Raw genomic sequence first — 15,257 nt, 5'->3', positions numbered from 1 at the left:
ATCCTGGTATACTTGTTTTTAGTTCTATTAGTTATGTTATGGGTTTACATAAAAATACTATTTACAAGTAGAAATAGTTTTACTTCTTTCCAATCTGAATGCCTTTTTAATTCTTTCTGTTGCCTCATTGCCCTAGCTAGAACTTCCAGTACAATGTTGAGAACAAGTGGTGAGAGGGCATACCCTCATCTTGTTCCTGATCTTAGAGGGAAGCTTTTATCTTTTAGCTTTAAGTATGATGTTCGCTGTGGGCATATTTTCTTTTTCAATCACATGAGCTCTTGACTTGTTTTCTAAACACAACTTTTCCATGACCTGGAACTGTTTCTTGCTCATGCTTGGGAGCCTTTATCTTCTTTGGATAAATCTTTTTTCCTTTTTTTTTAAAAATCAGAACACCAGTGGCTGGTGTCAGAATAACTGGCAGTATAATTTTTATAACTAGCCTCTTCTGGGATTGAGGCTCTCTCTGCATTTGGCAGCTCTTTCTTTATGGTATCCTGGAGCATGGACTCCCATAGTTAGAAGTGCAGGGTATGTGGACTATTGCGGGGATAAGGCCAGTGGTTTGAGGAAAAGAAATGGGTTCTTTTAGAGAAGTGTTGGGGGGAGGGTAGTTTATGTACTATAAACTTCTCTTGGATGAATAATTGGGGACAAGTACAACTTGTGGGCTGAGTTACAGCTTGGGTTCTGAGAATGTTGAAAAAAGTGTTTTAAATGTTTTTACAAGATGTATTTCAAGTAGCACATTCCTAAACTGTTTTTGAGAAATAGGTATTAAGGTCATATATACTTGAAAAGTGCTGCATGGTATGTACCCCACTTAGAGATTCATTCACATCAGTGCATAAGTACTTAGGGTCAGTTTAAGTTTGTGAATCAGAGAACCCAAAATAGAGTGTCTTGAACAACATGGAAGATTTTTCTTTTTTCCTCACTAACAGCCCAGAGGTGAGTAGTACTGGGTGTGCGGCTCTAGGGTCCAAAGTGGCTGCTCCTGCCCTTGTCATCACATGTACATTCCAGCCATTAGAAAGGAGAAAAGGTGAGTAAACACAGGCTTATTTCTTTCAATGACATGACTAGAAGGGACACAATCACTTGTGCGCATATTCCCATGTCTAGATCTTTGTCCGGTGGTCATTCCCAGCTGCAAGGGAGGCTGTGAAAACGTCTCTAGCTGGGCAGATACACTATATGTGCTCAGCTAACATGTGAGAGCGCTGATACTAACGAAAGACAAAGAGAATGGGTATTGGAGGACAACTCGTCCCCTCTGCCACTGAACCCAGCTCCTCCGGACCTGAGAGCCAGCAGCATGCCCTTGCAAGCTGCTTGATTGTTACCGGGAATGTGTCAGCGAATGAGCTTTTCTGGAACAGAACAAGACCAGACATTGGGCATGCAGAGCTGTTCGGATGCGAATAGTGTGATTTTGAGTTTGGAAATTTTCTGTTTTAACTTCTGGGAGGAATAGCTAAATCAAAACAAAACAAAATGTTTGACACTCACCCAAAGGATGAGGATCCAGTGCCAGCCTAAGTGTTTACACACCAGCCAGCCCCTAGGATGGGACAGAGAACCAATGCACACCTCTTCTTGGGGGCGTTGTGGCGGAGACGGGCTACATTGCACATCTGTCCAGGTGTGAGAAGGCCGTCCGAGTGGAGGGGCAGTTGGAAGTGGTGGGTAGCTTACTGGCAATCTGGGTGGGGAGCTTGAGGAGTTAGACTGGGAAAAGGGGGAGAAAGTAAAGTATGGGCTTTCAAACTAGACCAGTTCTGCCACTCCACTTGGGTGCGACCTCAAGTTCACCCCCCTCACAGAGGCTCTGTTTCCTCATTTGTAAAATGGAGATGTGAGTCCTTGTCTCCCAGGGTCACTGTGAAGGTCAAACACAGAAAACCTAGTGTCTACAACTCCTCACCCTCCTCTTCATCGTACAAGGACACTGGGCTCCTCTACCCAAGGCACAACCAAGCTTCACTATAGCGGTCTCGGAGGCGGTTCCAGCCCCATCGTTCCTCCTCCGATAAAAGAAAGCCAGAAGATGCTGTCTGATGGGACCAGAGGGAGCAAGGCAGGGGGAGAACATGGGACTCAGAGCCCAGAGATGGGCTTCAAGCCCCGGCCTGCCATCGACTGGTCCGGGTCCCTCTCTGGGCCTCAGCTTCCTCCAGGTTAAGCACAGGACGGGGACTCAGTGCCTCCATGACTCACTGTCGGGTTTCTTTAGCCCCTCCTGTTTGGTGGCTCTGGCTCTTACCTCAGACCTTTGCTCTTTTCTGAAAAGCAGATGAGATCTTTTTTCTTGGTTTTTTGGGCTGTGTTTCTTCCACATCCTTCTCCAAAATGTTTTCCTGTGCTAATTTATTTGGCTAAGAAGGTTTGTGGTGAGAGACACCAAACAGGAAATGGCTGTCATAGCTGCTGTCTGCACTTTTGTTTTTTTAAGGCTTTCTCCGGCATCGCTTACCTTCTCTGCGTCGCTTGGTATTGATTTAAGTGCAGGGGCAAGTGGAAGGGGAAAGGGAAAGGGAAACCCATTTTTAGAAGGGAACGTTTTCCTTCAAGTTCAGAGTTTACTGAAGGTTAATGATCACACACAATGGCAGTGTTCGGTGGGCCTCTACACTACAGGGCCTTTGCACACGCAGGTCCCTCGGCCTGGAATGCCTACTCTTCCCTGTGTGTTTTCTAGTTAATTTCCACTTCTTTAGGATTAAGCATCATTTCTTCAGAAAGGCTTCTTGGTCCCCCAGTCTCGGTTGGTTCCTTGGAGCTATTCTTGTAGAGCACTCCTTAAGTACACTAATCTTGGTTTGCAATGACATGTTTGTTAGTGTGATTTTTTTGGGTTCATTTTCCCCCACCCTCCTGCAAGTGAACCATAGCTCCACACAGGCAGGAACCAGCTGGCTTGGCTTGCCAGAGGATCCCCAGTGCCTGGCATGACCCCTGGCAACATAATAAGGACTCAGTCCATACTTGTTGAATGAATAAGTGAAATTTCTCGCCTCTTCTACAGCCCAGGCAGGCTGGGCCTGACACGAGACTGTAGGTTGCTCTTTTGCCCCGTCCTCTCACCAGGCCACCCTTCTCTTGCAGGTCCTTTCAGCTTTCCTTTCTCAGGGTCTTGCCCCAACGCTACCAAGGCATCTGAAAAATGGATCCAAGGCCAGGACTGGCGCTGGAGGCCCATAGCAGTTTCTTCCCCAGCTATTTATTTTTTCAGAGGAGGAGAGACTTCTGAAGACTGAGAGACCTTTGAGGACAAACAGAATGAATCTTTAATGGTAGAACTTCAGGCAGAGTGAGGTAGGGAAAGAGGTGAACTTCCTATCACTCCAGGGAGAGACAGGATGCCAGGCTGACCCTGCTCATGGCACACCTTATACCTTTCCTTAGGACCCAAGGATTCCAAGATCAGCAAAACCCTCTGAGCCTCATTGGGAAAAGAACGGTTCGCACACCATGTGTATGGGGATGTGTGCGTGCATGTGAGCATGTGTACGTGTGTATGCATGCGTATGCATATGTGAGTGTTTGTGTATGTATGTTATAAATTAGGTAGAAGGAACAGGAGACAAAGATGTGGCCCTGGTCTGGAAGGCCCCTAGAAGCCAGGGCCTTCAGAGAACCTGGTGCTGAGCTGCTCACCGTACTGGCCTGCTAGCAATGGCTCGGTCTGCCTTCTGGGGCTGGACCGGCCCTCCCTCCTGCAGGCTTGCTCTTGCTTGTCAACGTGACAAAACAGGATTACCTTTGTCATTGAGTTTTCATGCATCTCATGGGAAGGGCCCATTCCTGTGTGCTCCCAGGAGGCGTGTGACCCACTGTCCTAGGCCCAGGGCCAAAGCCTGTTCTGGAACCAAGAGTCAGGGCTTGGTTGTGCATCCCAAGCCAAAGGAAGCCCCTCCTCGCCAAGAACAGGTCTGGGGTGGGGGGAGCAGGATGAGAGTGTGACCCTCACTTGTCAGGGTATCTTGAGGGTGAGGCCTGGAGGTGCAGGAAGGAAGCCCAGGTTGGGAGGGAGCACAGAGTCTGAGTGAGGGGCCTGCTTCAGCGGAGGGGAGCGGGAGTGATAACTCAGGTAGCCAGAGAGGGTTTGGGGAACAGGATGAGCTACTCAGCGGGGTTTCCAGCAGGGGAGCAGACTGGAAGGAGAGGAATGCTGGTGAACATGGCATTCAGGATCACCGGAAAGGCGGGCCGGCAGCTCATCTCCCAGACAGAAGCGGTACTGGCGTTTGATCGCAGTCCCAGCCAGCTCTGCCCCGACTGCTCTATTTCCTTGGGCTGATCCACAAAAAGTTCTAGTCAAGCTAGAAGAAGACTGGGGCTGAAGGGTTAAGTGGCCGAACATTGTGTCTCTCAGACAAAAAGGTTTCAGGAAGGTGAAACCAGAGACCTGAATGTACCACGGGGAAAATGAGCTCCCCAAACCCAAAGTATAATTAGGCACCATAATCTCAGAGATCTGGGGCTGATAGCGAGATTGGCTGTGTCCAGAAGGACATTCCCTTACCACTTGCTCCTGCGCAGATAAGAGGAGTTGCATAAGGCCACAGGCAAGGCAACCAGGGAGTGGCACACAAGAAAAACATTTGCTGAGGGAGGTCACCTTGATCTGAGGAAGCCATTGTGCTAAGATTAGAATGGCCCTCTGAGAGGTTAGGGCCCAGGCCCCAGGGGTCCCAGTGCACGTGGAAAAGTGAAATCTGGATCCTTTTCTACTTTTTTAAAATCTTGGTTGAGAAAGGGAAGAGATTGTTTCTCCTTGGCAGGCTACTGAATGAAGTTTTTCAGGCTGCACACACCGTTTGTAATTTGTGATCTGAGATACCAAAGTAGTAAGTCTTCCTTTGTGTGAATTCTGCCTTCTCGGTTCTGCCACTTCTTGAGATCCAGAAACTCTTTTCAGGTTGTATGAAGTCCTGTTTTTAAAGCAAACTGTTTTCCCCCTGGGAAGAAAGGGGACAGATGCACTAACATTATCCGAAAGGTCAGATTAACATTTTCTCCTGATAATTAAGACTCCATGCTAGACAATCACTACTTTATTTCTTTTAATGGTGATAGACACCTGCTTGGAGCTTAGGCACTTATTTTCTGAGTCTCTTATTGGCTTCCGGATCCAAGAGAAACACGGGGACCTGGAGGTGTTCTGAGAGGAGGTGCGAGGGGCCAGGAAATGAAACTCTTCATTTCAAGGGGCTGGGCTTACATTGTCCCGGTCCCTTAAGAGACTGAATGGCAATTTAATGCTACTCAGGAGAGGTCACCTGCTTTCCATGTCATCATGGAGGGTTGGGGCTTGCTTTTGAATCTGAGGCTTTTTCATTTTTAAAAGATAGAGAACCGTTTATCTGAAAGGGTGGAGGGAAGTCAGCAGAGTAGGTCCTTGACCTCATAGGCCTTTCCTGCCCCATGGCTATTCCTCCCTACTCTCTGGTCCACACTGTGGGCCTCTTGAGCTCTTCTACTTTAGAGAACGGAAATCCACTTGACGGCTAACTGTGCATGAGCCTGGCCTGGGTCCCAGCGAAAGTCACCATTTCAGCTGCATCTCATCCATGCCATTGAATGAGGTGGCTGTCGCAGGAAATGCACCTTTGCCAGGGTAGCATGATGGACAGCCTTAGAGGTCACACTGGGGCTTCTGAAAGCAAAGGCATCCTGCTCTGGAATTTAAATAGACAAGTTTAGCCCTAGCCAGTTTGGCTCAGTGGATAGAGCATTGGCCTGCTGACTGAAGGGTCCCGGGATTGAGTCCAGTCAAGGGCGCATACCTTAGTTGCAGGCTCATGCAGGAGGCAACCAATCGATGTGTTGCTCTCACATCGATATTTCTCTCTGTCTTTCCCTCTTTCTTCCACTCTCTCTAAAAATCAATTGAAAAATATCCTCGGGTGAGGATTAAAAAAAGTAATAATAATAAAATAAAAATAAATAAATAGGCAAGTCTAGCATTGAAGAAGTGTGAAGTAATCGTCAAAGGAGGCTGCTTAAAGAAGGATGTTTATGTGAATGCAATACCTGGTGAATCCATTCCAGAGCTTTTAGGAGAAACTCTGAAAGGTCTCCTCGGGGCGGGAATTCAATGCCAGTTATAACAGTACCATGGCGTCTGACATAGGTGCTCTCCTTTCATTCTCAGGGCAGCCCTGTGAGGCAGGCGTTATCATGCCCAGAGGATGAAACTAAAGCTTTGTTTACAGCAGTGGAGAGAGGCAGAGCTGGGCCACATCTGGGCTCATCTGGATTAACCTCATGCTCCTATCATACCAGCTGGCCCTCAAGGAGAGAGCCGGGGAGTTGGCCTCCTTGAACTTTGATCAGGCAGAAATCTCAGACTTTGCCCCTTGCCAATGAAACCCTGTGTTTTCCCTCATCTTCCAGCTGATACCTGACAATCTCAGAAGCAAGCTGGTTAACATATGACTTCCAGAGAAGGGACTGATGAGTAAAACTCCAGAGCTCCCCTTGCCTTCCCAAGTTAGACCCAAGGAATATGTGGAAAAGAGGAAACACAGAAATTACCTGGAGAAGTGCATAGAATCAGCTTCTTCAGGAATCACGCAAGATAGAGTGAATTGGTAGCCACCCAGGCTGATCCTCAGGATAGCCCAATATATTGGGGATGAGATTAATGCCAACCCGGGAAACTTGCTCCAAGTTTTGGTGCTGAAAAGACAGGCTCCCTGGAGGTGAATTCCTGTGGCAGAGCAGCTCCTCAAATGTCTGAAGCAGGATTGGCGCAGGCCGGGTACGTCTTGTGCTCTCCACATGTTCGCTTGCACAGCGTGCTAGAATGTGGTTTTACAGCGAGAGCTGCAAAGCTGGTTCTGCACTTTCTCTATTTCTTCTATCCTTTGCCCCAGTGCTAACTCGCCTGGAGTGTTAACTGCCTTAGCTCAGCTCCTCATTTTGCTTCACTGGGTTACCAGGCTCCATGCTGTCTTCTCCATCCTCTTCAAGCCACTGCTGACATGCCCACCAGTGTGATATCTGACCATGTCACCATCACCTGCTTAAAACCCTTTCATGCTTCCTCATTGTCTTAAAGATAGATTTTAAAAATAATAGCTTTGTTGAGCTATAATTCCAATACTACAGAATTTGCCCCTTTAAAATGTACAATTCTGTTGTCTTGAGTATATTCACAGGGTTGTACAACCATCACCACTATCTAGTTCCAGAACAATGCCATCTCCCCCCAAAGAAACCTGTGCCCATTAGTATGCGACCCCCTTTCCTTCCAATCACTGGCAACCACTAACCTTCTTCTTTCTCTTTGAATTTGTCTGTTCTTCACATTTCATAGAAATAATATGTGGTCTTTTGAGTCTAGCTTCTTTCACTTAGCATCATGTTGTCAAGATTCATCCAAGTTGTAACATGAATCAGTACTTCATTCCTTTTTTATGACTAAACTAGAGGCCCAGTGCACAAAATTCATGCACTGGTAGGGTCCCTAGCAGCTGCTGGCTGGGGCCTCCCTCCCTCTCCCTGGCTGGCCCCGCTCCCTGGTCGAACTCCTGGACAACCCCCAGTTGAGGGAACAATTTGCATACTACGCTTTTATTATATAGGATAATATTTCATATATAGATTTTCCAGATTTTGCTTATCCATTCATTTATTGATGGACATTCTGATTGCCTCTGCTTTTTGGCTATTGTGAATACTATAATGCTGCTATGAATGTTTGTGTACAGATTTTTCTGTGGACATGTTTTTATTTCTTTTGCATCTATACCTAGGAGTGGAATTTCTGGGTTGTGGCCCATTCTGGGCTTGCCCCCAGGATCCTGCCATGCCCTGGCCCAGACCCCACTCCTCTCTCTTGCCAGAGTGGGTAATGGCAGCTCTGCGAGAACACCACACCCCGACGGTGCCTGCCTTTTCACCTGCCATCCAGCCCCTTGGCATGGCCTGCTTTTCTCTAACCTCTGCACCTGGGTAACTCCTTCAATGTTCAGTTCAGGCATCACCAACTGGGATTCTACAATGAACAAAACAAATCCTGCTTTTGTGGAGCTTCTGTCAGAGTGGAGAAAATAGGCAAAAAGACATGTAACGATGTATTAACATGTACACACGTAGGGAGCTAGTTATTTATCGAAAATGTATGCCAAGCTTTCCTTTCCTCCGTGGGGAATTGTGCTGTCCCAGCAGGAACAAGGACTCCATTTTCCTGCCTTTCTTGTATCTAGAAGTGCCCATATGACTAATTCTCGCCGGTGGAGTGTGAATGGAAGTGATGTGTGTTGCTTCTGGGAGAGAGCGTTTAAGAAGCGGGCGGGTTTTCTCAATAGTCTCTCCCTTTCCCTCTGCTGTTTGGGTGCAGAGGACTCTGAGGCCACAGGGATGGCAAGTCCACCGATAGAAGGAGCCTGGGTGCCTGACTCACCATGTGGAAGGCAGCCATATGTTGGCCAAGAACATCGCACTAGGCTGATACTCCACTTACTTCTGTTTCTTAGGCCACTGAAATGCCTCATTTTCCCTAACATGAAGCATTAGTATTTCCCATTTTACCTCCTTACTCTTAGCCACACAAATGCTCCTTCTCTTGACTCACCTTCCTTAAACAAAGTAGAACAGGGGGTTATAAATACCCATAAGGTTGTTTCATTGCAAGAACAACAGCAAAAAAAAGCTTATTTTCTTTCTTTCTGCCTTTTAAATACCCACAACATCTGCTTCAGTGTAAGCGCTCCAAAAATATTTATCAAATTGAATCAAGGGTCCTAGGAAATGTATTGAATTTACCAAAACAAGACCTGGTTTATTTTGAAAGTGTTGTGATGACAACTAGTCTCTTAACGAGTCACATGACCCAGTTTGCCCATCCACCCAGTGAGGCAGGGGCAAGGGCTGGTTTGTGCCACGTGATGACTCCAACAGATACCCACAGGTGTTCCTGGCTCGTTGCTGGGTTTCATTGTTTCACATTGACGTTCACTGGCCACAGACACCTGCGTTTTTGCATGTTGTTGCTCAGACCACAAAAATCCCCATTATAACGTTTGAGTACCCAGGAGTGGTTAACTCCAAACTGGCCCAAACACTTTCCTGTTACCTCCAGGGCAGGGACCAGTCTTTTAAGTGTTTAAAACACTGTGGACATGAGATTCATGACGCAGGGTTCCTGCTCCTCGGGGCTCCCACTGGAGGTTTAAGTTTCCACATCACATTGTATTGGCTATACTTCATTGAGCTTTTACTATGTGGCAGGCACTGTCCTGAGCATATTTTCTCTCACAATATCCACACAATAGTCCTATGAGGTAGCTACTCCGTGGTTTCCATTTTACCCTTGAGGAACCTAAGGGGTTAAGCAATTTGCCTAAGGTCACGTAGTAAGAGGAGGAGACAGGTTTTCTTTCCAGTCTGTCTGACCCCAAAGTCCAGCGCTCATAAGCACCATGTTTCATAACAGAAGGTGGAACTCCTGACTTCTGGGAGTGATACAAGTATAATGTAGGAATGCACATCATTGCTATGGTGCATCTCTGGGCCCCAAGCTGTGTGGCTGGACTGGTTCAGGGCCTTTGTGGAAGATTCAGCTCAGCTTTGGAAATGGGCTTGAAAGAAAGGAGAGAGAGAGGGAGAGGTAGAGACTGAGAGAGGAGGAGGGTGTGGCGGTGAGGAGGGCGAGGGAGAAGTTTTCAGACTTCATTAAGCATATTCTAATGCCATTAACACATGCTTTTGTGTGTTTCAGATGAAGGGTGGTCCTTAGTGATGACAGAATCCCCACATTTCCCATTCAGAAGGGACGTAATGGCACATAGCTCTGCTTCAGCCTCCTATCTCCAGGAAGGATTGGAGAAATGACCCTTTAGATCTGTTCCCTCGTCACTATTATGGGGCTTTGGAGAGCAGGGAAGAGTGGATGGCCTTAGAGGGCCGGGAGAGGCTTCAATCTCTGGTCTTCCCATGACAGAGAAAAGCCAAGGTTTCTATCTCTTTCGTATGGTGATGTCCATGAGCCAGCTGATCAGCTAGGCTGGGTCTCTGGCTCCAGTCTGTTCTCTGGAGCAGCAGGGTAAGAGAAATGCTCCAGGACTGAAAACTGGGGTGTGGGGGTTGGGTTTCAACAAAGGTATTGAGAAAATAGAATAGGAGTATCCATGATTAGATTTTGACTAAGAAATTTACTCTTTGTAAATTAATTTCCACCTTTTATGTTTGTGTTTTCTTTGTTTTTCCTTCTTTACTGGTTGTGGGAGATGGATTTATTGGCTCAGATTCTTTGCCCCTCCCTGTATTCAGCGTCTTTTCCATGTGATTCTGCAGTTTCTTCCACTAGAGACAGGGTTGATTTGTTCTTGACTTTGGGCTTGCCATTTGAATTGGGTTGTCTGTTAACAGATTACAAGCAGAGAGTTGACGTGCATTTGCACGGCTGGGCTTCTTTTTTTTTTTCATGAACTCGCCATCATCAGGAGAACATGCCAAGCTAGCCCACTGATCTAAGGAAGATAAGACACACATGGAGCAGATCTAGTCCCAACTTGCCGTTTAGAGCTGCCCAGCCAAGCTCAGCCTGTATCAGCTTGGCTTCAGCCAATGCACAAATGCATGAGCAAAATGCACAGTTATTATTGTGTGCCATTGACATTCTATGATTGTTTGTTATGTAGTAATAGCTGACTGATACATTAGTAAAAGTTCCTTTTGATGCATTCCAATGTTTTCTTTGTTGAGTTTAAACGTAAAAGGATTTGCCCTGGTTGGGTGACTTAGATGGTTGGAGCATCATCTCATACACCAAAAAGGTTGTGGGTTCTATTCCCAGTCAGGGCACATACCTAGGTTGCAGGTTTGATCCCTAGTTGGGGCATATATGGCAGCAACCGATCTCTCTCTCTCTCTCTCTCTCTCTCTCTCTCTCTCTCTCTCTCTCTCTCTCTCTCTCCTTCCCCTCTCTCTAAAAATCAATAAAAACATATCCTTGTGTGAGAATTAAAAATAAATAAGTAAGTAAGTAAATAAATAAATAAAAGTAAAGGAATTTTACAAACCTTGCTTAGAATATCTGCTGGAGTTTAGATGTTCCCAAGTCTTTATTTTTAATTTCTTTATTGATTAAGGTATTACATATGTGTCCTCATCCCTCCATTAACCCCCAACCCCCCCCCCCCCACTCATGCCCTCACACCCCTGTTGTCTGTGTCCATTGGTTAGGCTTATATTTATGCATACAAGTCCTTTGGTTGATCTCTCCTCCTTTCCCCCACCCTCCCCTACCTTCCCTCTGAGGTTTGATAGTCTGATCGATGCTTCTCTGTCTCTGGATCTGTCCCTGTTCATCAGTTTATGTTGTTCATTATATTCCATAAATGAGGGAGATCATGTGGTTGTTCCCAAGTCTTGAAGGCCATCACCAAATTCTGGAAAGGGCTGGGGCAGTCCTAGAAAGGAAGGAGTTAGGAGATGCTGATCATCCTATCTAATAAAAGAGCAATATGCAAATTGACCATACCTCTGCTACACCAACAAGCCACGCCCACCAGCCAATCAGGAGCAAATATGCAAATAAACCCAACCAAGATGGCTGTGGCCACATAGAGCAGGAGGGAGGCTTGGGTTTCCCCAGCAATGGAGGAAGCCAAGCTTTCCACCTGCCCTTGCCAGCCCAGGCTTCCACTCAATGCTACAAAGTTTCAATGATAGAAGATAAATAAATCCCAACAAAAATGGCGGCAGCTATGGAGCTGGAGAGAGCAGGAGGCTAGGGTTGCCCCCGGCGATGGAGGAAGCCAAGCTTCTGTAGCCCTGGCCGGCCTAGGCCTCCACTCCCGGCTACAAAGTTTCAATTATAGAAGATAAATAAATCCCAACAGAAATGGCTGCTGCCACGGATTGAGCAGAAGGCTTGGCTCCACTCCAGTCTACAAAGTTTCAATTGTAGAATATAAATAAATCCAAGATACCAGGGCCTCCGCTTGTATTGCCGGGGGGCGTGGCCTGCCTGCAAACTACCACAGACCCCTCGCCCAGGCTGCCCCACACCCCAAGGGAACCCCCACCCTGATCTGGGGCACGCTTCAGGGCAAACCAGCTGGCCCCCACCCATGCACCAGGCCTCTATCCTATCTAATAAAAGAGTAATATGCAGATTGACCATCACTCCAACACACAAGATGGCTGCCCCCATGTGGTCAAAAATCCTGCCCCCATGTGGACACAAGATGGCCACCACAAGATGGTCAGCAGGGTAGGGCAGTTGGGAGGGACCAGGCCTGCAAGGGAGGGCAGTTGTGGGTGATCAGGTCAGCAGGGGAGGGCAGTTGGGGGTGACCAAGCCTGCAGGGGAGGGCAGTTAGGGGTGACCAGGCCTGCAAGAAAGGGCAATTAGGGGCAAACAGGCTGGCAGGGGACTGGATCAGGCTGGCAGGCAGAAGCGGTTAGGGCCAATCAGGAAGGCAGGCAGGTGAGCAGTTGGGAGCCAGCAGTCCTGGATTGTGAGAGGGCAGTCGGACATCCCTCGAGGGGTCCCAGATTGGAGAGGGTGCAGGCTGGGCTGAGGGACACCCCCCCTCCCATGCACGAATTTTGTGCACTGGGCCTCTAGTTCTAGGATAAGATTCTATTATTACACATGGAATAAGTCATTGTAAATAAATGACAATATTTTATCTTCAGGTTAAAGCTTTAGTGTGCAGTTCTAATGAGGTAAACTGAAATTTCTTGGGAGGGAATTTTTGGATGGGCCTGGAATTTGCACAATCTGAAATGTGAGACTGTGGAGACTCCATGTGAACCATAGGAGTAGAAAGAACCCTAATGCCTTCAGCTCCATCCTCCTGCTTTCAAGAAGGACCAGATATTTATATTTTATTGCAGTTTACATTCAGTATTATTTTGTATTCATTTCAGGTGTACAGCATAGTGGTCAGACAATCACACACTTCACAAAGTACATCCCCCGATATTTACAGTAACCAGCTGGCACCATACACATCACAATAGTATTGACTATATTCCCTATGCTGTATTTTATGTCCCCATTACTATTTTGTAATGACCAACTCATTCTTCTTAATCCCTTTACCTTTTCACTCAGTCCCCCAATACCCTTTTCTATCTGGCAAGCATCAGTTTGTTCTCTGTGTCTATGAGTTTGTTTTATTTTTGTTTGTTTGTTTAATTTGTTCTTTAGATTCCACATATAAGTGAAATCATATGATATTTGTCTTACTCTGGCTGACTTATTTCACTGAGCACAATACTCTCTAGGTCCATTCATGTTGTCACAATGGTAAGATTTCATTCTTTTTTGTGGCCAAGTAATATTCCATTGTATATATATGTACCACCACTTTTTTAATCCATTCCTCTATTGATGGGCACTTGGGCTGCTTCCATATCTTGGCTATTGTAACTAACACTGCAATGAACATAGGGGTGCATATATTCATTAGTGTTTTGGTTTCCTCAGATACATACCCAGAAATAGAATTGCTGGGTTATAAGGCAGCTCCATACTGTTTCCCATAGTAGTAGCACCAATCTGCATTCCCACCAACAGTGCATTGAGGGTTCCCTTTTCTTCACATCCTCGCCAATACTTGTGGGTTGTGAGTTTATTGATGACAGGTTTGAGGCGATATTGTCGTTTTAATTTTCATTTCTCTGATGATTAGTGATGGTGAGCACGTTTTCAAATGTCTATTGATCCTCTGCTTCATCTAATCTGTTGTTGATTCCTTCTAGTGTATTCTTAATTTTAGATATTGTAGTCTTCATTTCTGACTGGTTATTTTTAATAGTTTCTATGTCCTTTATTATGTTTACTATCTCTTTGTTTAAGTTCTCACCAAGTTCATCCATTCTTTTCCTAAATTCCTTGAGCTTTCTTACAACTATTGTTTTGAAGTCTGGGAGCTTGCTTGCCTCTATTTCATTTAGTTCTCTTTCTGGGGATTTTGCCTGTTCTTTCATTTGAAGTATGTTTCTTTGCCTCCTCATTTTGGCTGTCTTTCTGTATTTGTATCTGAGTATTAGGTAGATCTGCTATGTCTCCCAGATGTCTTTTAGGGCTCAGTGGCAGTCTCCCTGATCACCTGTGCTAGTGCTCCAGGAATGGCCTGTTGTGTGGGTTATGTGAGCCCTCCTCTTGTACTTAAGTCTTGATTTCTGTTGACCCATTTGTGGGTGGGGTTGGCCCTCAGGCTGACTGATTATGATTATCGACCCTGACCACAGAGTTGTTATGTGACAACTGATGCCACGAAGTGGCATTTGCTCCAGCAGGGTCTGAGATCTCCCTTTAGGTGCCACTTGTGAAGCTAATTGGTTTGTGCTCTGATGTGGTCTGAAGCCTACCACTAGGTCAGTGTTAGGCACTGTTTGTGTCAGACCCAGGGCTCCCTGTTTGGAGCTGCAAAGCAATTCATAGTTTTGGGCTGCCTCTGCTGGACCTGGGTGTGTGTGTGAGGGGCCAAGTTGCTACCAAGGCCACTTCCACCAGCACTGAACCCAGGCCATGTTAGCAAAAGGATCAAGGCTCCCAGAAATGTGCCTCCAACTGCTAGCTGTCCGTTAGGCTCAGTCACTGAAAGAACCTTCCTTGGCAGTATGTGAGTCATCTCTGCAGACATCAATTCACAAGTTCTTGAATCATATCTTTGTTTTCTCTAGGAATTGGCAAATGGACAGTTGGTTGATAGAGATACATCCCCTATGTATTTCCCTTTCTATTCTCTGTTACTCTAAGGACTAGTGGAGTTTCTAATCTCCACCATAGTACCTTTCCACAAAAAGCACACAAAAGTCTTTTAATAATGAATAACAAAAAATAATAATACAATAGTACACTTTTTAATTAAGCATTTCAGCAATTGCTTTAAAAATCTCTGCCCTAAGCGATAGTTACGGTGTCTTCTATTTCTACTGGGAAATATGTAGTAGGCTATTTATTGGTTTTAAATGAATATTCAATTAATGAAGACTGGAGTCTGATGCTTGGAAGAGCCTGAGGATTGTGCTTTTTAATCTTCCCAGTTTCAAGCACTCAGAAACCAATTGCTTTTAAAGAAAACACAGTCAAGTTGGTTATTTTTTTACAAGCTACCCATCTCAGTAGATTCAAGAGTTAACATTAGGAAAGAAGAAAATGGCGGTCGAATAGGCAGATGTGTCTGGCACCTCCTCCTGGGGCCAGTCAGTGAGCCACCAGGGAGAGGGTGAGCGGTGTTCACCAGGTTGATACAGATTCAAATTCTGCACCAGTACTG

Source organism: Eptesicus fuscus, chromosome 8, assembly GCF_027574615.1.
Source record: "Eptesicus fuscus isolate TK198812 chromosome 8, DD_ASM_mEF_20220401, whole genome shotgun sequence".
Lineage (NCBI taxonomy): Eukaryota > Metazoa > Chordata > Mammalia > Chiroptera > Vespertilionidae > Eptesicus > Eptesicus fuscus.
Note: the sequence above shows the minus strand (reverse complement) of the source record.